The following is a 25837-nucleotide window of genomic DNA, read 5'->3' as shown; positions in this document are numbered from 1 at the left end:
AATAAGGCCTGTAGTTTAGTTAATAATATCGTACCAGTGTTAATTTCTTAGTTTTGAAAAATATATCATAGCTATATAAAATTAGCATTAGAGAAAACTGAGTAAAGGGTATATGAGAACCTCTGTACAATCTTTCCAACTTTTCTGTGGTTCTAAAATTGTTTCGAAAGGAAAATTTTAAAAATTACTTAGTGATCAGTAGCAAATTTGAAAGGATTCTCATTAAAAGAAAAAAATAATCTTCACACTTATTTCTCTTCCACCCCTACACAAAATACATAAACCTGGGGGGAAAAAACTAGACTAAAACACACTAAAATGCTTGGTGGTAGGATGAAAATAAGTTTTCTCTTTGTATTTTCTATAGAATGTGAATTGCTTTTATAATCAACAATAAATTATTAACTAAAGAATACACATACCAATACTTTATTAAAGCCTTCTTTAGAACGAAAAGGTATAAATTTCTGAGCAGAGCCCAAAGGTAGACTACACACAAAACAGGTTAGGGCAGAGTGTGAAGAACACAGTGGCCAAGGGAAATTGCCAGGAGAATTTAAGTAGGTAAAACCTAATTAGTAAATACTGGAAATCTGCCAATACACAGAACTTAACACCCACTTTTAGGCTAAAGGTGCTCACAGCCAGCAAAATTATTCTCAGAATTCACATGTCTTAGGGGAATGTCCCGAAAGGCCCCTTCTAATACTAAGAATTTATGGATATACCGTGTTTCCCTGAAAATAAGACCTAGCCAGACAATCAGCTCTAATGTATCTTTTGCAGCAAAAATTAATATAAGACCCCGTATCATATCATATCATATATCATACCATATCATACCAATTATATAAGACCCAGTCTTATAGTAAAATATGACCGGGTCTTATATTAATTTTTGCTCCAAAAGACACATTAGAGCTGATTGTCCAGCGAGGTCTTATTTTCGGGGGAAACACAGTACATAGCCTGGGTTTATTCCAAACAATAATAATGCAGTCGGCCACCTGGTGCACAACTGCCCACTGAGAGCTTCTAGAAACACTCTGCAGTACCAGTGTGTTCTCTAAGGTTTTATCCTCTGCTACCTCTTTCCTCTCTAACACATTCCAACAACCTATGCCCAGTCCTTAGCCCTAAGGCCTAAAATTGGCACTCTGCACTTAGCAACACGGGTAGAATGATCAGGGTCTAGAGACCACTGCGATAATAGAATCAAACCCTACTTCAGATATCAGGTAAGTATCACAAAAGGGTGTGGGGGGGTGCTTAATACTTTCAGGGAAACTCCATTAAGCAACTCCATTAAAGCCATAGAGGGGAAAATTAATCAACAACGAATGTTCTTCAATCAAAATGAAAAAATAAAATACATTTTGTCCCTTAAAGAAAAGGCTGGAGGAATCAGACAGACTGCATTTGGATAAAGAATCTTTCCCAAGTTGTAATTAGCATGATTTATATGTGTTAGGCTGTCTGCCCTTACTGAAATAGGGCTATGGGGCCAGTTCTGGGTCTTGTGTTTTTTTAAAAAAATAGTTTTTAATTCCTACTTTGTTGGTCACCCTCATTCTCAGCTGGTACTACAGCAGATACTAGAACTGTCACTTAATAAACATGTCTGAGTATATGCACTTTTTGCTGTGTGTGTGTTTTTTTTGTTTCCTCTTTTGAATCCTTGAAGCTGTATTCAAATACCCAAGCCTATTAAGACTAGGTGTGAAATAAGGCCCTAGATTCACAGACAAAGGAATACTGTATGTTAAAGTACATAATCTAATTTTATGAACTTCATAACAGCAATTTAAAGCATCTGAAACCCTTTTTGCTACTTTCTAGTTTATGGTCATGTTTAAGAAAATGGAGGCTTCTCAAAAAAGTGACCTTCAGGTATGGAGGCCACTATTGTTTTTGTTACTATTTGAATACTAATGGAGATAGATATTGTTTTTCATCAAAGCTGAGAGACAGATGATTTTAAGGCCGATATTTTATATACCACTAAGAAAAAAAAGATGCCAATTAAACCATGGCATGGCACTGACTGATAGTAAGATACACTTAAATTTCACTGAATAAAATTGGAAAATGTCTCTTAGATCAATGAAATAAATATACTATACAGTCAATGAAAACTATCAACTCATTACAAATAGCACTAATGAAAGGATGTTAAAAAAAATTATTTTTCCTGGCTCTTTCCCAGACGCTTGTAAGATAGTTATTACACAATTAAGTGCTAGGATTTTAGAGAATTTCTGAGCCGTGATAAATATTTGTCTAGAAAACAACCTTGTAGTGTAATGAGAAAATGAAATGGAAAAATTAATCAAAATTTTACTGGAAGCCAAATTTAGAATTTTTAGTTTGCATGTCTACTGCTTTAACAAAGACAATCTGCACTCATCCATCCCCTAAAGTTTTCACGGTTTGTTTTCCTTCACATTTATCTTGATTTTAAACTTAGGATATCAATCATCCATGTTGAAGGTAATTCTGAAGAGCTATAATCAACAGTACAACTAAGGTCACTGGAACTAGTCCCTCTGAGCACAATTTATGATAAAATACAATTTGAAAGCAACAGTGAGAATATTTCCTTCTTTTCTTTTTCTTTTTTAAAAGACAAATGTCTACAGAAGAAAATAAATCTACAGAAAACAGCCCGAATTTCTAAGAAATTTTACTCTGTCCCACTTTCAAATTGTTTCTTTACCAGTACTGGCTGAAAAGCTATCTACTTTAAATCCCCTTTAAAAAAAAAAAAAAATCTGTGAAATTAATTAGGTAATTCCACGGTCGTGTACGAAGACTATTAGTCTCATAAAGTTATGTACATAAAATATTTTTGTCAAAGCCTTAAAAATTTTAATTTTCCATGTACAAATTCCAAATTTTAGTTCTCTGAAACTATTAACCCTGCTAAATAGAAGGTGGTATGTGGCCAAGGCAAGATTTTAATTATTATATAATTGATAAATGGACTATAATAGCTCTGGATCCAAATGTATTTCAAAACAGCACATTAGAATCTAAAATAAAAGGCTTTGTTTTTAGCATTCTAAATTCTTCCAGTAGACAGCCGGCAGTATCAATTTCTAATAATGCCAGCAAGGCAGCAAGATACAGTGACAATATCATGGGCTTCAGGGCTAGAGAGAGCGGGGTTCTTATCTAATCTCTCGGAATCTGTTTCCTCATAGCTAAGTTAAAAACACCACTACCACTACCTACTTCATATGGTTGTTAAGTTTGGAGGTTACTGCAGTAATAATAGTGGGGCAGGGGGATGGGGGGGTCGGTGTCTGAATTAGGGTAGTGAATTAGAGAAAAGAGGGTGGATTAGAGTAATATTTAGAAGTTAGCATCAAGAATACCTGATATTAATTAGACTGGCAAGAAAAGCAGGAGTCAAGGAACATACCCACATTTTCCATTTAGGTGACATTTAGGTGACAGTGCATTTATTGAGCTGGAGAAGGAACACAGAAAGGACACAAGGTTTAGAGAAGCACATACATTCAGGTTTGAATGTACTGTGGTGCCTGTAAGATGCTATCTAAGTGGAAATGGTCAACAGGCAAACAGAAATACAGGTGTGGGGGTGGGGGAAAGATTTGAGTTGGAGATAGGGATCTGAGAGTCATCAGCTTATGGATGCAAGTCATGGGACAAGGTGAGATTGCCTAGTGAGAAGTAAGACCTACAGAAATCCCGACATTTTACGGGAACTGCAGAGGAAGAGAAGCCCACAAAAGAAACTAAATAGGCACTGTCCAAGAAGCAGGAATAAAATCTTCAAGAGTGCAGTACCACAGAAGCCTAGGGAAGAGTGAGTTAAAGTGAGATGGGATAAGAACAGTGTCGAATCAGTAAGGCTTACCTGCAGAAGCAATGGCAAGTTTAGTTTGGAGAACATAATATTTAACAATAAGGAAAAGTACGGCAAAGATGGTCAGTTGTCTACAAATTTGTTTTATGGAATAACAGACTTGGCCTGCTCCTGAAACAAAAGGTGGACCAAACCATGGAAGTCTATGAGAATAAAACAGACTTCCATCTACATAACAAAAACTTGAGTTCCCATTAAATGTTGAGTTCCCATTCACTAGCAATGTTCATTAGATTCCACTGCTGGTTAAGAAATTGGATGAGATGACTTGAGTTTTCTTTCAATTGAAGTAAATTTCAAGAACCAAACTAAATCTGAAATACTTTGCATTAAAAAGAACAAAGGGAAAGACACAACAACAAAGCTTTTAAATACTTACAAATATAAAGTAATGGTTCTGTGACGTTTTAAAAATTAGATTCAATTAATTCTAAGTAAAACACATAAAAAAGATAAAGGCATTTTTATAACTTTGTGAGTCCAAAGTAAAACACTTAACATGATATAAAAACTTTTATGGTTCATTTTAGCTGTAATTCTTCTGTTTAATGTCATTAAAACCTACCCAACTGAGTTTTTATAACTTTTTACTACTGAAAAATTATGTTCTTTCTTTTCTTTGTTTTAAAGTTCAGGCACATCGGTTTGCTTATTTCTTTTTATGTGTATTTGTTTGCTTGTTTGTTTTTATTTGTTTTATGGCAGAGTTTATACAAATTATTTGCAGTGCTGGATTATTTTCCATTTGACTCTTCACAGCCACCCTGCTCTGTGCCCCAGCAGCCTGACTTGCATGGAGCACTGGCAGGCCAGGTTAGCTGTGGCTCCATTCCCTACTGAAGTTTCTCTACTGATGGCTCCTATCAGGCAACCCTCTCCTATACCAGCTCTTACTGGTTCAGGTGATCATTCCCTTCCCCTGTCCCTTTTAAAAGGAGGTGGTAACAGTTTTCTGCTGTTGCTAGCTAGCCTGGTCATCGTTGGTTGCTGGTTTCCTTTAACCTGCCTACACTTTGCAAATAATTCCTTCATTAAATTCTTTTCTATTAACACTGTCAGTGCTCTGTTTCCTGCCAGAACCCTGATTGATACAGTTGTTAAATACAGTAATTTTACAATGCACTGTAACCACTAGGGAAAATATCTCATAAGAAAAGAGCCATGAGCACCAGCTTTTACATTTCTTAGTCAAACTAACTAATTTTCTCTCTAAGAATGGGAAATAAAAATTACCAACCTAAAAATGGTTAAAAGGAAGGAATTACTTATAAATTTTACTAAGATTAATACACACAAATTTTGTAGTCATCCTTGACACCTTACTCTCACATCCCACATCCAATCTATCAATCCTTTCAGGTCTATCTCCAAATTTTATTCCAAGTTCAACAGCTGCTTATCATCTCTACCACTATTTCTCCGGTTTAAGTTACCATCATTTCTTGTATGAATTTTTACAATAGCCTTTCTCATTGATTGAAGGTTTATTTCTACCTCTGCTCTTGTCCTACTCCAGTCTTTTCCGAACACAGCAACCAGAATGTTTCTGTTGAAAAGTGTTATTGGATATATTTTTTATCAGGAAAATCATGACTCTTATAAACAGTAAAATGAACATATTGTCAAAGATATTTAACTGATGAGGAAACCATTAAGATGTTACAACCGGTTCAAAGAAAAGTTCTAAGAACCACACATATGGAGAGAACGAGGAATTCTGAAATGAATTACAAATAGATGTAAAATAGTTCTTATTCACAGTTCTTATACAATAATCAATAACTGCAGTCCAGCAGACACAATTAATTTGCACTTCCATGGATAAGACTCATGCAGTTTTAATATTTTTCTACAAATCACAAAACTGTAAAATAACTCAAAGAAAATGAGACAGAGATACATCCAATGGATGAACAAGTCACCCACCCGTCATTTTTTTGCCCATTTCAACATTTCACAAGTTTTCCTGACAAAATCTTGCATGGCTCCCCTATTCCCCTGAAAGCTAAAACTGAAGAGTTTTTAATGGTGTGGCCTACAAGGTCCTAAATATTTTGGTATCATTTCCTGCTCCTCTGGCTCCAGCACTGATTTCATGTACTTCACAACTCTTTCCCCTCCACACCGGCCTCCCTGCTGTTTCTGAATACACTAAGTACGCTCTTACCTCAGGGACTTTGTAACTGTTGTTCTCTCTACCTGGAACACTCTTCCATCAGATACCCACAGAGCTTGCACCCTCACTTGCTTCAGGTCTTTGCTCACAAATCAATTTACTAGAGGACTGTCTGTATTGGATTCCTGATCCTAACCTCTCCCTAAGTTCTTTTAATTTAACCTCAACAGGTGTCTAATATTAACTAGTGTTTTCTCTGAATGTCAGTTGAATTACCTGCCATATGCAATTCCAACACCAACATCTTTGGCCTAATTATTTGGTATTTCTTTGGTCTAGTTATTTGGTAGTTATTTCAACTAAAAGAGGAATATGTTTATGTTAGTGGAAAGCACAAGTGTGGAGTATCACAAACTACTAAAATAAAGGTTTAGCTATTACATTTGTTTCTTCAGAAATTTTCTCTTTACAGTAATTCATTAAAAAATGTTTAAAAATTCAAAGAATAAAAGAGCCCATCTTTTCCTTCTTTCATCTATAAGTAAACCAAAGGTAAAGCTAACAAAGTAAGGCTTTAAATTCAAGACTGGGTTTGCAAGCACAAACATTTTCACTTTTTAATTAAAATGCTACAAATGAATATTATTTTGTCAATACTAAGAAATAAATAAAAAATAAGGAAAAATATCGAAAACACAGTCCAACCATCCCACCCCAAGAAAATATCTGGGGATGGCCAGCTATCTCAGTGGTTAGAGCGCAGTGCTCATAACACCAAGGTCACCGGTTTGATTTCCACATGGGCCAGTGAGCTGCGCCCTCAACTAGATTGAAAACAACAACCTGACATGGAGATGATGGGTCCTAGAAAAACACAATGTTCCCCAATATTCCCTAATTAAAAAAGAAAAAGAAAGAAAATACCTGGGTTGAAGGCAATGAATGTTGTTTTTCTAATATATGGCCCTGGTGACACTTACTTTAATAACAAAAAGAAAACCAAACCATCGTTTAAGTGCTTAAGGCAAAATTATTCTGAAAAAGAGAAATTACTTATTTGAAACCAGTATCTCTCTTTAAATTATTAAACTTGTGTTAAGAGTATATCAAAAAATAAGAAAGTACTTTCAAGTAACAAATTATACTTTCAAAGGTACAGTCAATATTTTTTACAAGAATTTCGGTTAATCGGAAGGGTAAAAATTTTAAATGATAGTAAAGGACTTATGATTATAATAATAAACCCAATCTTCTACCACTTGTGATTAGGCCTTCAGCTGGCAGCAAATGTATCTTAATATAATAAATGTTGGGCGTGTTTGCAAGAACCAGTCATGCAATACCTTCAAGCAAATTACTCTATTACCAGAGTGTTAAAAAAATTGGGTTGCTACAATTACATTATAGATATATTTATCATCACTTTTTATAGATGTGTTTTGAGCATAATTGATTTAAAAATATAAAGAAGACAGAATTTTTTAAAAATATAATATTGGGACACATCATCTTTTTTTGAAAAAGAAAAGGAGGACAAATGCATAATGTCAGGTATAAAACAGAAACGTCCTAATGGTTTCTTGTAGATCAGCAAGCAGTTCACCAACTTTTTGACTAGGACCCCTTTACACTTTTAAAAATTATTTGAGAATTTTTCAAAGAGCTTTTGTTTAACTGGGTTCTATCTACTTATATTTACCAAATCAGAAGTTAAATCAGGGAAATGTTTAAAATATTTATTAATTCATTTACAAGAATAAGCCTTTCACACATTAACATAAATAGTATTTTCATGAAAAAATAACCGTTTAAAAACCTATTTTCCAAAAAACTTAGTGAGAAAAGAGACATTATTTTATATTTTTGCAAGTATCTTTAATGTCTGGCTTTATAGAAGACAGTGAATTCTTATAACCAATTCTATGATATGTTGCTTTGGTTAAAGTATATAAGCATATGAAGAAAATTTAGCCTCACACAGATATATAGTTGGAAAAGAGAATATTTTAATAATCATTTTAAAAAACTGCTGATATTCTTAATATCATACCTAAACTCAACAAATGGCAGTTTCTTGACAATTAGTTACAATGTGGATTCTAAAACTGTATCAATGAGCTTTTCACACTGTATTACATTAAAATCCATTGGTTTATCTTGTACTTTGAATACACCTTTTACCCATATGGGATTTTGTATCATCATACATTGGTCATCTGATAAATAATGGTTCACTGAATTATGCAGATGTTCCAAATTGACAATTCAGAATACAATATCAAGAAAAAAATAACACATTCTTTAATATCGCTCCTCATCCCACCAGAAAAGCCTATCTGGGAAGCTGTAAAACTCACAATATTAAATGCAAGTTTTCCAAAATTGTAAATTTCACTTGAAAACTTGATTTTTTTCTTTTATTATTGGCTACAAATATAGCTGCTTTTCTGAAAGAGTTAGGCTCACTTAATTCATTTTTGAGAAAAACAAATGTCAAATACCTAAGTTCGAATAACCAAGCTTTGCCTGTCCTGTTCTTTCAAAACAAACAAATAAAAAAAAGAGGTGTTACAGAAAAAAGCAGCTAGTTCAGCTCGCAACTCAACTGAACAGGTCTTTTTTAAAAAAAATAAGTATTGTGCATCAGTGTGCAGCAGAAGTGCTTTATAAATCCTTCCCATGTTGTCTTTTAAAAAGATGTATACTCAAAGTCAAGATCTAACGAAATTAATATTTTTACTGCTCCAATAACAACATTCTTAACTGAAATTGGATAATTAAAAAAAATTTTAAAAAACCACTACGAATGCAGGGCAATGAAGAGCATAATAGTTCAGTTTGGTGCCACTGCCTTAATTTCTGCTAATGGTGTTTCCACCATTGCTTTTGCAGCATCACTGCAAATGTCAGCACAGTGAAAAAGACAAAAATATATATATACTATGAAAATAGTTTTGAGCTCCCAGACCACCTACCTGGTCTCTGGGATCCACATAGGTCAACAGAACATATTCTGAAAACTGCTCAAAATTAGACATTCCAAAGGTTAAGACAATATTATAATATCATACCAAAAGATGAGTGATTTTAGAAGAAATAAATTCCTAGAAAAATTAACTTATCAGATCTTATTCAAGAAGAAACAAAAATATGAATAGTCTTAAAAAATTCGACTAGGAATTACAAGATCCTCCCACAAAGAAATTCTAGGCCCAGATGGCTTCACATATGAATTCTGTCTAACATGCAAGAAAGAAATAATTTTACACAACGTTTTCAAAAAAATAGCTAAAGAAAAAACCTTCGCTGGCTGATTCTGAGACTAGTATAACCTTGATATCAAACCCCAAAAAGGATAGTACAACACAAGTTAAAATTATAGGCGAAGGTCCTTCATGAACATTGGTGCAAAATTCTTAAAATACCAGCAAACTGAATCCAGTAACATATTAAGCCTTCAAAGGTTGGTTTAACATTAGAAAAACTAAAGTAATTCTCCACATTAATAAACAAAAGAAAAAGAACTATATCCTTATTAATAGATTCAGAGAAGAGATATCTTTTCAGAGGTTTCTCTCAATGGATGAAGAAAGCTTTAAGGCCGTTTCGGGGAGACTCAATAGACTAAAAGGACTAACTCTCTGCATTCAAGGAAAACTCAAGCTGTAGTACTCAAGGTAAGAACTGTCCACATCACAAAGGTGCTGCCACTATCACTTTTTCCGAAAGAAAGAAAATAAGCGTCAAGACTTTGTAACCAAGTTTTTCGTTTATGTTTCACATTCAATGCAGCCACGTTTCATGTTGCCCTCACATATCTGTTCTGACAGTATAGTAACAAACTTCTTAAAATAACCGGTAAGACAGAGATGGCCTATAATGTTGGCCTCCAACTTACCACTAATCATTTGCATTAAAGGGAAGATGAACGGTACAATTATTCTTTTACCATTATTCAGAATACGTGGGTGTAATTATTTTTTCCCCTATCTTGTTGCTACCCACACATGGGCTCCCTTCCTAAAGGAAGCACTACTGTTTCCATTGGTGCAGATACTGAGCAAGTAGAGTAAAACGCATCTAATCCAATTCAAAACAGATCTGAAGTTAATTGGTTAAATCAGGAAATTAAATACATGTGTGTACACCTTAAACATTTTATTTTAGCTTAAACATAAAAAAAGGAATTATCCAAACTTTTTTCTTTTTAAATGGGGGGGGCGCCTGCTGATTGGAATTCTGTGCCGTATTTCTTACATGTACCTTAACTAAACTGTATGTTTATTTGAAATGGATCAAGGATTTCCATTTCTGGCAACATGGTAGGTTAGATGGCCCAGATTCTGGTTCTACTGCCTGCATCTAAAATGTTGAATAAATTATTTTAAAAATGTTTTTAAACTTCTTAATTTGACATAAATGTACAGGGAAGCTCTGGGAGATGGTCTTGACTTTAAGGTAACCTCACAATGCTGCTTTGAAAAATACAGAGTGCTGGAGATAGGCTATATCTACTGCGACTCCCCAATATGGAAAATGCAATAAAAGAACCTTGCATATGGATGAAAATCCAAAAGGCTAAACCTTACACCTGCAAAGTACATCTGAATGAGTAGTAAATCTACCTAGCAGAAGGTGACAGCAAGCAAATTTGCCTGCTTGACTGGTAGAAGAAAGAGAAAATTTCTCCTGTGAGAATTTATAACTACAGACCAGCTCTTAAATGAGTTTCTGGGGAAGGAAAAAAATGAAAAAGGTGAGAAAAATTGATTAAGAAGGTCTAATTAGAGTAACAGAGTCCCCACCTCTAAGATGACCAAGAAAAGAAGAGACAACGGCTGTGCCAAAAAGGGCCACAGCCTCCATACAGCCTATTTACTGCACTAACTGCATCCAGTGTGTGCCCATGGACAGGCCATTAAGAAGCTCCTCAATGGAAACAATAGAGGCTTCAGATACACTTCCAAAGCAAGTGTCTTCAATGACTATGTGGTTCCCAAACTACATATGGAACTACATTACTCTGAGTTGTACACATCACAACAAAGAGTCACGAATCATTCACACGAAGCACAGAAGGACCAAACAACCCCACTCTGATTTAGACCTGCAGGTACCGTTCCATGACCTCCGCCAAAACCCATGTAAGGAAAGAGCTGAGTCCTTGAAGACTGAAGAAAAACTGTCCTCTCAGAGGAGGGAAAAAAAGGAGAAAATAAAGAAAATAATAAGCATTATTCAGAGAGATAATGGTCAAGAATTTAATATAATTCTTCAAAGATAGCCTCAGATCCAGGAAGCCCAAATAATCCCAAGTAGAATTACAAATAATAAAATTAAATTAAATAGAAAAAAGGAACACCTCAATGTTATATAAAATTGTAGAACACCAAAGGGAGAAAAACAGGCTTGAAAATAATCAAATAAAAGACAGATTATTTACAAAGGAAGGGCAATTTTACTCTCCACAGCAGCAATGGCAGTCAAAAGACTGGAATCATGTCTTCAATGTGATGACAAAACTTAGAATTCTATATACAGAGAAATTATCTTTCAAGAATGGGGACGAAATAAAGACATCTTCAGATAAACAAACAAACAAAAAGAAACAGTGTCTTTTCCAACAAAAAACTTTCACTAAAGGAAATTCTAAAGGATGTAGTTTAGATAGAAAAAAATTCTCTCATATGGGAGGTCTCATGCAAAAAGTGATAATCAGCCAAAAAAATAGCAAATAATTTTAACAAAGACTGACTACCTAAAACAATAATTTGTACCAATCTATATGTATGTAGGAGAGAAATATGCTAAAAATAATTAATAGGTGATGGTGTGATAGGTTGGGAGGAAGACAATCAGAGCATTTTGTTATTATATTATTCAGGAATAGGTTAAAGACACCGATTAATTTAGACTTTTCCTTTTATAAAAGACACATTGAAATAGCTAGAGTAACCACTGAAAGAATATATTAATTTACAACCAAGTGTGCATGACTACAAGGTGTTGGGGGGAATAAAATGAGAAAAAAACATGACTACATGAAGGCTTATACACGTAACTCAATACAAAAGACTGGAAGATTGGGAGGAAGGGTGAGTACAACAAACCGAAAGATCACATCCGAAGGCAGAAATAAATCTAAATCCACCAGTAATCAAAACTGACTAAAATTCTCCAGGTAAAAAATAAAGACTGTCATTCAGAACAGAAACACACCCTCAACCACACTCTGTTTACAAGACAACAAACCGCAATATAGGATCAATGAAAATTAAAGGATGGAAAATACTATTAATCAAAAGAAAGCTAGAAGAGTTCTATTAATCCAAGCAAGCAGTCAACAAAAACAAAACTATAAGGCTAAAAATTTTTTTTTAGATAGAAAGCCTTTTCACAGTGATAAAAATTTCAATTTAACAGAAGGATAAAACAATTCTAAATTTAGAAGTACTTAATAACACGGATTCAAAATAAGAGACAAATTAACACCTCTACAAAGAGATACTGACAAGTCTACCATCAGGTGAGAGATATTAACATATCTTTCTCAGCAAAGAAACTGACAGAGCAGTTCCAAAATAAAACCAAACCCAAATCCAAACAAAACATAGACAAACAAAAATGTGTATTTGAATAGAACAATTAATAAGCTCATGGAATATATGTAGCACTGTACTAAACATGGGAGAATTTACATTCTTTCCAAAAGCACATGGAACATTTATGAAAACTAGCCATAGGTTAGGTCTTAAAGTTAGTCTACAAATTACAATATTATGGTCTCTGATCATAATGAAATTAACTTGAAACTGTATAGCAAAATATTTAAAAGTTATATATTTGAAATTAAGTGTACATTTCTAAATAATTCATGGAACAAATAAGAATTCTTTTTGAAATGAACAAAACCATGAATATTATATAACAAAATTTGTGAGGAGGCAGCCAAGATGGCACTGAGAGGCAAATTTAAAGACTAGAATCCAAATTTAAAAGTTTTTATTTTTTTGAGTCGGCCCTGTGGCTCAGGAGGTTGAAGCTCCGTGCTCCTAACTCCGAAGGCTGCCAGTTCAATTTCCACGTGGGCCAGTGGGCTCTCAACCACAAGGCTGCTGGTTCAACTCCTCGAGTCCCGCAAGGGATGGTGGGCAGCGCCCCCTGCAACTAAGATTGAACACAGCACCTTGAGGTGAGCTGCCTCCCAGATGGCTAAGATGGTTGGAGAGCGGGCTCTCAACCACAAGGTTGCCAGTTGACTCCTGCAAGGGATGGTAGGCTGTGCCCCCTGCAACTAACAACTGGACCTGGAGCTGAGCTGCACCCTCCACAACTAAGATTGAAAGGACAACAACTTGACTTGGAAAAAAGTCCTGGAAGTACACACTGTTCCCCAATAAATTCCTGTTCCCCTTCCCCAATAAAATCTTTAAAAAAAAAAAAAACGTTTTTATTTTTTAAAGGACAGCACAAAAAGCACTAAAAGTTCTGAGAAAAGTAGAAAGAAATAATAAATAGCAGGATTTAAAAGGACAGAAAACATTTACAACAGAGATGATCAACAGAGTCAATAGTTCATTCTTTGAAAGACTAATGAGAATGATAAACCTCTGGAAAAACTAATCAAGACAAAGAAAAACAGACAAATGAAAAGGGAACATCATTACAGATGTTGTAGGGATTGATGGACAATTTTATGGCAATAAATTTGAAAACTTTTCAGAAAATACAATCTATTAAAAATGATTCAAAAAGAAAAAGGACTCACACTTCCCAGTTTCAAAACTTACTACAAAGCTACCATAATCAAGTATCAAATCATCAAGTGTGGTATTGGCATAAGGAGAGACATATAGATCCAATGGAAAAGAACTAAGAATCCAGAAATAAATCCATACATTTTATAGTCAATTGATTATCAATAAATGTGTCTATCTATACAACTCATTGTGGAAAGAACAGACTCTTCAACAAATAGTGCTGGGACAACTAGATTTCCAATTGTAAAATAATGAAGTGGGACTTCTACCTCATACTATATACAAAAATTAACTCAAAATGGATCAAAGACCTAAATGTAAGAGCTAAAACCATAAAACTTGTAGAGGAAAACATAAGTCTTCATTACATTGAATTAGGCAAAAGTTTTCTTTAGTATGATACCAAAAGCACAAGCAATAAAAGAAAAACATATAAACTGGACTTGATCAAAATAAGAAACATTTGTGCTTCAAAGACACTATCAAAAAAGTAAACCGACAATCCAAAGAATGGGGGGAAATAGTTGGAAACTATGTATCTGAAAAGAGTTTAGTATCTAGAATGTATTAAAAAAAACTCTTATAGCTCAACAATAAAAAGACAAATGACCCAATTTTTAAGTGGACAGAAAATGTGAACAGACATTTCTCCACAAAAGATAGTATAAATGACTAGTAAGCACATGAAATGATGATCAGTAACACTAGTCATTAGGCAAATGCAAATCAAAACCACAGATTCCACTTCACACTCACTAGGATGGCTGTAATAAAGAACACGGACAACAGCAAGTGTTCGCAAGGATGTGGAGAAACTGGAACCCTCATATATACTGTTCGTGGGAATGTAAAATGGTGCGACTGCTTTGGAAAACAGTTTGGCAGAACCTAAAAAGGTTAAATTTTAATACAGCATTACCATATGACCCCAGTAATTCCACTACTTGGTATGTACCCAATAGAAGTGAAAACATATATGCACACAAAAACTTGTACATAAAAGTTCATAGCAGCATTATTCATAACAGCTAAGAATGGAAACAATCGAAATGTGCATCAACTGATTAATGCATAAACAAAATGTGGTATTATCTACATTCTGGAGTAATATTACACCATAAAAAGAAATGAAGTACTGATACCGTGTTTCTCTGAAAATAAGACCTAGCCGGACCATCAGTTCTAATGCGTCTTTTGGAGCAAAAATTAATATAAGACCTAGTATTTATATTACATTATATTATATTATATTATACTATACTATATTATATTATACCCAGTCTTATACTATAGTAAAATAAGACTGGGTCTTCTATTAATTTTTGCTCCAAAAGACACATTAGAGCTGATGGTCCCACTAGGTCTTATTTTCGGGGAAACACCGTACTAGCTATAGCATGAATGAACTTTAAAAACATTACAGTAAGTGAAAGATGCCAGACAAAAAGACCACATATTATGATTTTATTTATAGGAAATGCTCAGAACAGGCAAATCTATACAGAGAGAAAGATTACTGGTTGTCGGGGGATGGGAAAAGGGGAATGGGGAGTGACTGCTAATCTGTACACGGTTTCTTTTTGGGATAATGAAAATGTTCTGGAATTAGTGGTAATGGTTTTACAACTTTGGGAATGTTTTTTAAAAAACTGAATTTTACACTGTAAAGGGGTGAATTTTATGGTATGCGAGTTATATATCTGAACAGATTAATGCTTATTAAAGAAATGGAATAGCAGCTGTTTAAAGTCTTTTACTAAAAAATTATCAAGCCCAGATAGTCTTACAGGTAAGTACTACCAAACAGTCAAGGAACAACGAATAATTACAACTTTAAACAAGTTCTTCTAGAGAACAGTAAAAAAAACAAAAAAGAAAAAAAAGGAAAACACTTTCAAACGTGGGAAAGACAGTCTTTTCAACATATGGTGCTGGGAAAACCGGATATCCACATGCAAAAGAGTGAATTTGGACCCTTACCTTACATCTGTACAAAAATTAACTCAAAACGAATTTAAGTCAAAAGACCTAAAGCTATAAAATTCTTAGAAGAAGACATAGGGATGGAAATCTTCATGACATTGAATTAGACAATGATTTCTTGGATATGACACCAAAACCACAAGCAACAAAAGTGAAAACAGATAAATTGGACTACATCAAAATTAAAAACTTCTGTGCATCAAAGGAAACAATTAACAGAGTGAAAAGGCAACCTGTGGAATGGGAGAAAATATTTGCAAATCCTATACCTGATAAAAGGTTAATATCCAGAACATATAAAGAACTCCTACAACTCAGCAATAACAACAACAAAATCAAATAACCTGATTTTAAAAGGGGCAAAGGACTTGAACAGGTATTTCTCCAAAGAAAATAGACTGACAACAAGAATATGAGAAGCATTCAACATCAACAGTCATGAGGGAAATAAATGCAAGTCAAAACTACAATGAGATACCACCTCACACCCAAAACAAGACACAACAAAACCAAAACAACCAGAAAACAAGTGTTAGGGAGGATGTGGAGAAATTGGAACCCAAGTACATTGCTGGTGGGAATGTAAGTGGTGCAGCCACTGTGTTTTAAAACAGTATGATGGTTCCTCAAAATACTACAAACAGAATTACCATATGATCCAGCAATACCACTTCTGGATCTATAACCAAAATAATTGAAAGCAGGGTCTCAAAGGGACCCTCTTCATCTATGTTCATAGCAACATTATTCACAATACCCAAAAGATGAAAGTAACATAACTGTCCATTAACGGATGAATGGATAACAAAACGTTTATACATACAATGGTATATTATTCTGCCTTAAAAGGCAAATTTTGACACATGTTACAACATGGATGAACTTTGAAAATATGGTGCTAAATGAAATAAGCCAGGTACAGAAAGTTATCTTTTTGTATAATCTCACTTACATGAGGTTTCTAGAGTAATCAAACTCATAAAAACAAAAAGTAGAATGGTGGTTGCCAAGGGCTGTAGGGAGGGAGAAGAGGAGTTGTTCTGGAAACTGGCTGCACAACAATGTGAATATAATTAACATTACTTAACTGTAAACTTAAAAACTGGGTGAGGTGGTAAATTTTATGTTAGTTGTATTTTGCTACAATTAAAATATTTTTAATCATTAAAAAGAGAGATTTTTTTTTAAGAACCAACCAACCAGGACACCATGAAAAAAAAAATTATAAGCCCATCTGAGTCATGAACATTGATGTAAAAATCCTAAGCAAAATGTAAGTAAACCAAATCCACTAATTTATATGTGTATGTGTGTGTGTGTGTATGTACACACACACACACACACACACACACACACACACACACACACACACACACACACACACACACACACATATATAAAAGATAATCCATTATGACTAAATTGGGTTTATCCCAGGAATGCTCAGTTAGCCAAATTTGAAAGTCAATGTAACTGACCACATTAACAGACCAAGGAGAATTTTGATCATTGCTCGTCATACAAAAGCCTTTTTTGACAGAGTTCAATGTCTGTTTATGATTTTAAACAAACATGACTTAAAACTCCTAGCAAGGTAATATTGAAAAAAAAAGACCTTTAACTTGATAAAGACCATCTAAAAAAATCTACAAGTATTATTTTAAATGGCGAAAATTGAAAGCATTTCTTCCGATGCCACGAACAAGAAACAAAACTGAGTATCTGCAGATCTAAGACAGCATAGTAATGGTTCCGGGGTAGAAAAATAGACCGATGGTACAGAGATTACAGAAATAAAACTACCCATATATGAAAACTTGATTTATGACAGGGAATTGTACTTATCAGGCAGGATTATTTATTCATTTCAATAGTGACGGGATAACCCATTATCCACATGGAATGAATGTGTATCCTGTACCTCTCACAAAAATCAATTACTAGGAGATTTAAGAATTAAATGTAAAAAGCAAAACCAAGAAGCTTTTAGTTGACAGCCAATGCCATCAGAAGTTATCAAGGTATAGATGAGAAATGCCAAATAACCAACTGCATTCAAAGATGAAACTATTTTAATCTTTTAATTTCCCTCTATATTTTGTGAATTAATCAAATAGCAATCATGTCAAAGCAAGTAGACTATGTGATTAAGAAAAAATAATGTTAATGTAATACAGAGCTGCCAATATTCCAACTACTTCACATCTTAAATATATTATATTAAATATGCCTTCATTTAAGATCAGCACATTATTGTAGGGATTTGTTAACAAGGATTAAAAAAAACCAAAAACTTCATGTTTCAGTAAGTGTCTATATCAATGTGTCTATATCTCATTTCAAATATTAGAAACAATGCCCATGGTAAAATCTAAATATTGTTTCAAGTAAGTAGGGGTGTTGGTTTGACCCTTCCCAATGCTCCTTGAATATTATTTTACTAAAAGCCAGAATGTATCTTTGGATAATTCAGGGAAGAAACATCTAATGTATTAAGATCAGATTTCTATTACTCACTGGAAAGCGTAAGGACTTTTAAAAAAAAAAAAAGAAAGAAAATGGAACAAACAGACAGCATAGTCTTAGGACTTTGACATAATTCTAAAATTCAAAGTGCCAAAGAAATAAGCACAACACATCATTCACTTGGAAAACTATTAACACGGTATATATGGCTGAATGGGGTGAATTGGAAAGAGCATTTATCCCAATGTAATTTTTTTTTACAATATGAAAGCACATGTCCATCAAGCAAAATAAATTCATACTCATTCCATCCACCACCAAAACACTCTTCCCTTTACCAAAAAACGCACATACATACTAGGTAGATGTGTTCAATCTAAACTGTAAGCCTCTGGCTCACAAGAAAACAAAATGATTTTAACCACACAAGTCGCAGCACTCAGACTTGGAGTTTGTCCACGCTGCCTACACAGCCCCGTGAGCATGATAGGGGAGGAACGAGGCACAATCACACCACATTCCTTCCCTCAGCTCACACATCAAGAACTTGCCCTCTCAGCTGCATTCTTCTCCAAACAGCCATGGTCACCCTAGCAACCCTCTGCTCCTAATATGGACAGCTGGTCCATTTAAAGTCAGCCTTTCTTGGCAGGGAAAATGCTTGTTCTTCAAATTGGGGGAGAGAGGAGAGGTTTTCCTTTCAATACACATTACAGGGGTTGATTCAACTTGATCAGCACTTTTGTTCTGTGGCAGCAAGTTGTGTCGAGTTTCAACCTATTCCGAGTTTGGTTTTTTGGTTTGGTTTTTTTTTTTTTTAATATAAAAGCAAGTGGCTAAAAAAATAAAATGAAGGCAGCTCAGATGGATTCTAAGGCAGAGTAGAACATGAAACATCAAGGTTATCTGAAATAACCGTATTCTTTCATAAAACGATTAAGCTATCCACATTTTTGAAAGTTCAAATTTACTTAAACTAAACTGTAACATGTGAAACCTTAATATACAATACGAAATCAGAAGACCTGTCTTTTTAACATCAGAACCTATTTCTGAACAACAAAAACATTGCTAAACTTCAAAGTCCTATAATAACTCCAATCTACTCAACAGACTGAGTCAATGGATTTATCCCACCACCTACATGTGAAATCTATCACAATCTTCCCACACACTCAAATGTAAATTAGGCATTGAAACCAAATGGCTAGTATATCTGAAGACTCCAGACACAGAATGACCTAGGATAGCACTGGATTACTCAAAACCAAATTTGATATTATACTTATACCACTAAAGATGGGCCTGAATCAAATTAAGTCTCTTGGGATAAAAGACACAGGTTTGTAATACAGTCTGCCTGATTTTCATACTACAAACAAATAATCTGGGGGGCGGGGAAGGGATTACCACATTCTGAAGTAAGTGAGATCAAATTGCTTGTTCCATACTCGCAAAGGGATTCTCATCTATCCATCAAAATTAGACATCTAATCTTTAAAGAAAGTATATTGGCATGTTTAACACTAAAAAGTATCTAAATTTATGACACTAATTCTAAGTTGGAAATATTTATGAAATTATTTTCTATGTAACAGTGTTAGACAAAATCCGTATTAATTTAATAAATGCTTAATAAATACAAAATAAGTGTTTTAGTGAACCTTAAGGTTAAGTGACTACCACCTACATTATACATTGGTTATATTTTTGTTTGTATATGTGTTTTTTAAACTTCTCAGGCTATAAGATTCTTCCTGGCCAGAAACATTTCTTTCAAGTTAAAACTAATTACAGTAATTACATTTTCTATACAGAACAAAATATCAGTTGACAAGGTAGCAGTATCGATTAGTACAAAGAATCTAAAGCTAATTCCACTAGTGGTTTCATCATTTGTAAAATGAGAATACTATCTATGTTGCCATGTGTTAACATAATATGAGAATAATGAAATTACTATGCCATACAAAATACTCAAAAATTAAAGAAACTAGAGAAAGGGACTAATGTTACCTGATGTTTAATTCTCTGATTTGTTATTTTTAAAAAGAGTGAGGGGAGTGTTTAACAATGCATGGGATACCAAATCAGTACCAACTTCAAGAGTTGCTTGTCTTCCCACCAAAGACCTTATAAAAAAAAGTGTTGACATATAAATGACGACTTCTTTCAAAAAGTCTCAACCTTGGCTTCCCTTTTAGCAGATGTGAATTCCCTTCCCCTTCCCCATTCCACTACTGAATCGGTTCCACATTCCTCCTAGCCCCCAGAACTAAGTGCCCCTAAGATCCTCCTCTTACACAAAGAAGCTGCTCTCAATAAGGTCACTTTAGCTTTTCTACCTGGTGGAAGCCCCGTGCTGCTGTGATCACTGCTTTTATTACCCGCCTCCTAACATCATGCCGGCCCCCCCCCACCCCGACCCTCTCACAGGAGTCTCTCCCCGTCTCTCCTCTTCACTCGTGGCACCACGGACTTGGAGCTTCTGAAGTTCCCACTCTGACAATTTCTAGTTAGGGGATCCAAGAGAAGTTGCTTGTGCTACTATTAGATGAAACTGCTTTTGCACCCCAAACTTGGAATCCTGTATTTGTACTGTTCTTAATGTGTCAGATTGTGATAGAGATTCACAGAATATGGTTCTACTTCAAGAAAGCGATAGGAAAAAAAAAGATGAATGTTCAAATGTAATACAATATAGAAATTAATAAGTAATAGATAATGCAAATGTTCCATAATATTACCAGTATCCTTCAAATATTCAATTTTTGTGGGCTAACAGGGAGACCTAAGCATTTTAATACATTGTTTCTAGAAGAAAACACGCTTTTGTTAGATCCCACAATTCTTTCCTTTGCTTGTTCTAACAGACTCTTAAGAGTCTAACAGACAGCCTTCTAAACAGATGTTTGTATTTCCACTAATATTCCACAGCATCTAATTGACACTCTTTAACTTCAATTCTAATATAAAGAAACACAAATTGGCCTTTTCTTAAATGCTTTAATGTGCCTTGTACATTTAAGGAATTTAACAGCTTCGTTTTAATAAACAACCTAGAATACAACGCACTAGTAGGACGAAACAAATTAGATGAACACACAGCAACATGGCCAGATACCGTGTTTCCCTGAAAATAAGATATAGCTGGACAATCAACTCTAATACGTCTTTTGGAGCAAAAATTAACATAAGATCCGGTGTTCTTTTACTATAAGACCCGATCTTTATAATGTAATATAATATAAGGCTGGGTCTTACATTAATTTTTGCTCCAAAAGATGCACTGGAGCTGATTGTCTGGCTAGGTCTTATTTTCGGGGAAACATGGTATTAGGGAAAAAAGGAGGGAGGAAAGTGAAGAGGACTATAAGAATTAGATTTAAGACCTAGTGTATAATTAAAATACCGGCAAATAAAATAATAAAGTCTTTTATAAGATATAAACAAAAGGATACATATCAAACATATGAAAAAGTCACTTATATGGGGACTAGTTGTAGAAGAAAACAAAGTCCTTTAATGAACCAATAATGATGTATATGACACAAACCGAGGAACATCGTTAACACTCTTGTACTTGAGTTTGAAAACTGGTATTTCAGAGAAAGCCTACTACCACATATACCAAAAAGTTCCTGAGCAAATTTAACCAATGTACTTCTTAAGGCTGCCAAGCAATTGATTTTAAATTCCTGGCACAGAGTAAGCACACCGATAAGGAGATTTTACTATCTACTCAAACATTTCATCCTTCAGAACTCTAAAGAGTATAATAATATAAATCATTGATGATCCATTGTAAAGGTCATCGTTCAGGATTTTTTTTTTTAAATACTAGATGTTACTCAATCTTGTACTAAGTTCCTGGTAAAAAGCAATTCACTTTTTAAACTGAATATAGGAGTTATACAATTTCCATATGTGGAAGCATAGCTAAATAATTTCCTTTAACTTAAGGCCGTAAGTGAGCTTCTATGAAAACCCCAAAGTCATTTAGGTAACATCCACTAAGGTAAAAAGGTGAATGGGCCCCCATGGAAAAAGAGAACTTTTTTCCAAAAATGGACAAACCCACTCCTAAGGATACTAGGAGTAAGCTCTAACCATGAAAAGTAGTATTTGTGTTTCAATACCCTTTATCATCCCCTTTTAATCCTAACTTGCTAGCAAATTCTGAGGTAGTAAAGGTTTGCTAACAAATTTGTGAGAATCTTGTAATAATCAAAAGACATGAAATAAATATGGAGCAACAAGATTCTTTTTTTAAATCAAGAACAATCAAGACTATATTCAACTATATTTGTTTTATTACTATATTAACAATTTCTTACCTTGTGGAATTCTCTTCTGAGAAAAACAGACACAATTTTGTTCCTAAAAAAATTTGAAGTAGAAAAGTTGAAATGTTAGTTTCAAAACAGAAAGTCTCTTGAAAATGAAGTTACAAAATGCTAACATAGCACAGAATATTATGACATTTGGTATTACCAAAGTTTAAGAGACAGTTAAGACTCTAATAATAAAAGTACTTTATTGTTTTTATAAAAATATTTACTATAAAATGTATTGTTTTTATCATTACAAAAATATTATTCGAGGCGGCCGGTTAGCTGAGTTGGTTAGAGCACGAAGCTCATAACACCAAGGTTGCCGGTTCGATTCCTGCATGGGTCACTGTGAGCTACAGCCTCCACAACTAGGTTGAAACAACTACTTGACTTGGAGCTTAAAATTAATCAAAGTTAAAAAAAAATGTATTATTCTACCTATCAAATCATTTTTGCTAGGTACATAATAATGTGTGGCCCATTTTCATATTCTAAAACATCAGTACTCAATTGGGTTTTACTCTAGTCAAGATTTAATATTCTGAAGGGTACTTTTTACATATAACCCACAAGTTGTAAAATTCATCCTTTTGACATGTAAAATTCAGTGGTTTTTACTATGTTCACAAAGTTATGTAACCATCACCACCATCTAATTCCAGAATATTTTTGTCACCCCAATAAGAAACCCTATACTGAAGCCTATGTACATTTTTTCCCCCAGGGAGAAACATCTGAAAGAAATTTAATTTTAAAAGATATACAAGAAAGATAACTCTTTATGACACTATGATCAAAACTGTGTTTTGCTTTTTTAATGTGTAGAACAAAGACTGGTAGGAAAAACAAATACCCAAAAATTATAAGATTAGCTGTGTTTGGATAGTGATATTACAGTGACTCTTTTACATGTATTTCCTCTAAAGCTATGATTTTATAATATTACCTTTATGTTTCTTAAAAGGTACAGCACACACATCATACATTTTCTAGAGCTATATGCTAAAATTTGTACTATAATCCAGAGTAAAAACAGAAATACAAGTTGACACTTTAAAAAATGTCCACTACATTTCTTATTCAATGTTTTTAAAAGTAGATAAAATAAGTATAAAGTTAAAAAAAATGTTGGCCGCACTTACTAATCTGGTTGAAAAGCCACAGCTGCATCTTACTTTATGACAAATTGACTGTTTCATCACTTTTGCATCTGGGCATCTACTTCTTAATGGTCATTTCTGAAATAAAGATGTAGTAATTAAGAATATAGTATTATAACAAAAACATAAAATCTTTAAGGATAATTATCTAAATTTTAGTGACTAGAGGGAACTATGAAAACAGTTCTTGAGTAATTTCTAATTAAAAAAACTGTAACAGGGCTCAGAGTAAGGTGGGAGGGATGGCATACAGGCCCACAGGACCGGAATTCCACAGTTATGTTAGGTGTACTGAGTATAAAAATCTATAACCTCTTCAGTCCTCAATCTCTTTCACCCACCAGGTCTTGCATTTCCTAAGAATGCCATTTACAGATCGGAAAAAGAAAAAAGGAAGAGAGAGAAGAGAAGCTCTGAAACTGCATATTTGAAAACAACTTACTGGCTTAATCTGTTATGCTTATTTGTCTATTTCTTCCTCACAGCTATAGAAAGTAAGCTCCAGAGATTTTTGTCGATTTTATTTACTGATACCTTTCAAGAACCTAAGACAATGACTGTCATGTGGTAAGTGCTCAGTAAATATTTACTGAAAGAATGAATAAATTGATTTAACTTTAATTGATCAAATATTTAACCTGACAGTATTTCTAAATGGCAAAGTGTCAAAATGCCATTTCTTCCACACATACACCACTGATGTTAATGCCAACAACATCTTTATTGTTTTGTTCCCCCACAAACAAAGCCCATAATTAAAAGATAATCAAAACATGATGCCAACCTTCAAGGAACAGAGCAGAGGCATATGTCACTTTGTAATTCTGTTAGTGCAACCTTTGGGAAAGACTCCTGGAAGGGGAACTGCTGGATATGCAATTTTGCTAAATACTGCTAAATGGTGTGTATGTGTGTGTGTTGGGGGGGGGGGGGTGTCTTTTTCTTTTTTAAATACGGCTGTTCTTTGAGGTGCTGGATGTGAATAGAGTGAAGAATATAAGAGAAAATCTTTCATAAGGAGTGAAAAATTGACAGGTCTCAAGAATAACCCTCAAGGAACCCAGGAGGTTCCCTACTTCTTCTCCAGTAGCTAAATCAGTATCCCACAAGATGCTACTCTTTTTGTGAAAAATTGGGGAAATACAAATATTAATACAGACTTTTCTTTCTTTCAAAAAGAAGCAATAGAAGGATAAGCCAAAACCATTTATAAATGGTTATCTATAGAAAAGAGAAAGCAGGGTGGAAGAAGACAAAAGGAAGTCAGACTTCTCAGAATATACCTTGTTTTATAGTTTTTACTTTGGAGGTATGTTTTAAGATCAAATGAACATTAAATGCTGACATTTTGAGTATCAAAAACTGATAATGATTATCATTGACTGAAACATTAAATATATTTTAAAAACTGTCATCTTTTTGGAAGTTGCTAGGGTAGTACCTTATTATCTGAAAATTGAGACAGGGAAATAAATGATCAAGCATTTGTCCTGGCTTTCTTATATGAAAAATACCTTGGGGTAACAAAGCAGTCAATAAATGAAAGCTCTTTTTTATAGGATTCTAAACAATAAATGTAGAAAAATGATAGGATTAGAGAATCGCTATCTTGTAACCCCTAGTGAAATAATGGATCTAAAAAATTGATCAATGGTTGTTAAAACCATTAGGTAAAAGGTTGACGGGAAACTTTATAATGGACATATCAGGTTGACAAAACTTGAACCCAGTGATTAATCTTAACATCATTAAAAAGGGGTCAACCAGACATTATTTGCAGAAGTATTCATCACTATTCAGTATTCATCCTGGGAGCTCCAGTTTCAAATAATATTCACAATATTACCACTTTACCACTTCCACTGCTGTGGCCCAAGCCACCTTATCTCTCATCTGCATTACTGTAATAATTCCCTATCTGATCTCCCAGCCTCTCCCCTTGCTCACTTCGACAAGTCAGTCAGATTAGTCCTTTTCAAAAGCAAGGTCATGTCATTCTTCTGCTCAAACCCTCTGAGTCCACTTCACTAGTCTAAAAGCCAAAGTCCTTACAAAGGCCGTTCAGGACCATGACCTGACATTTCTGTTCCCCATCTTTCTAATCTCATTTCCTACCACTCTCCCTC

General features: G+C 34.2%; 1 protein-coding gene across 2 annotated transcripts in view; it reads right to left on the bottom strand.

Moving 5' to 3' along the window:
• Positions 1-25837, bottom strand: part of FRS2 (fibroblast growth factor receptor substrate 2) — a 100481-nt gene that overhangs the window by 29522 nt on the left and 45122 nt on the right. Inside the window, exons 2-3 of one of the 2 annotated variants that reach the window (XM_033117967.1) lie at positions 23694-23789; positions 22555-22597 (exon numbers count right to left, since the gene is read on the bottom strand). The exons of the other annotated variant lie outside the window; for it this stretch is intronic. The gene's annotated coding sequence lies outside the window, so the exon portion shown is untranslated. The remainder of the gene's footprint in view (positions 1-22554; positions 22598-23693; positions 23790-25837) is intronic. 2 annotated transcript variants of the gene reach the window in all.

Source organism: Rhinolophus ferrumequinum, chromosome 10 (assembly GCF_004115265.2).
Source record: "Rhinolophus ferrumequinum isolate MPI-CBG mRhiFer1 chromosome 10, mRhiFer1_v1.p, whole genome shotgun sequence".
Taxonomy (NCBI): domain Eukaryota; kingdom Metazoa; phylum Chordata; class Mammalia; order Chiroptera; family Rhinolophidae; genus Rhinolophus; species Rhinolophus ferrumequinum.
Note: the sequence above shows the minus strand (reverse complement) of the source record. Positions and strands in the feature narration are given on the sequence as shown.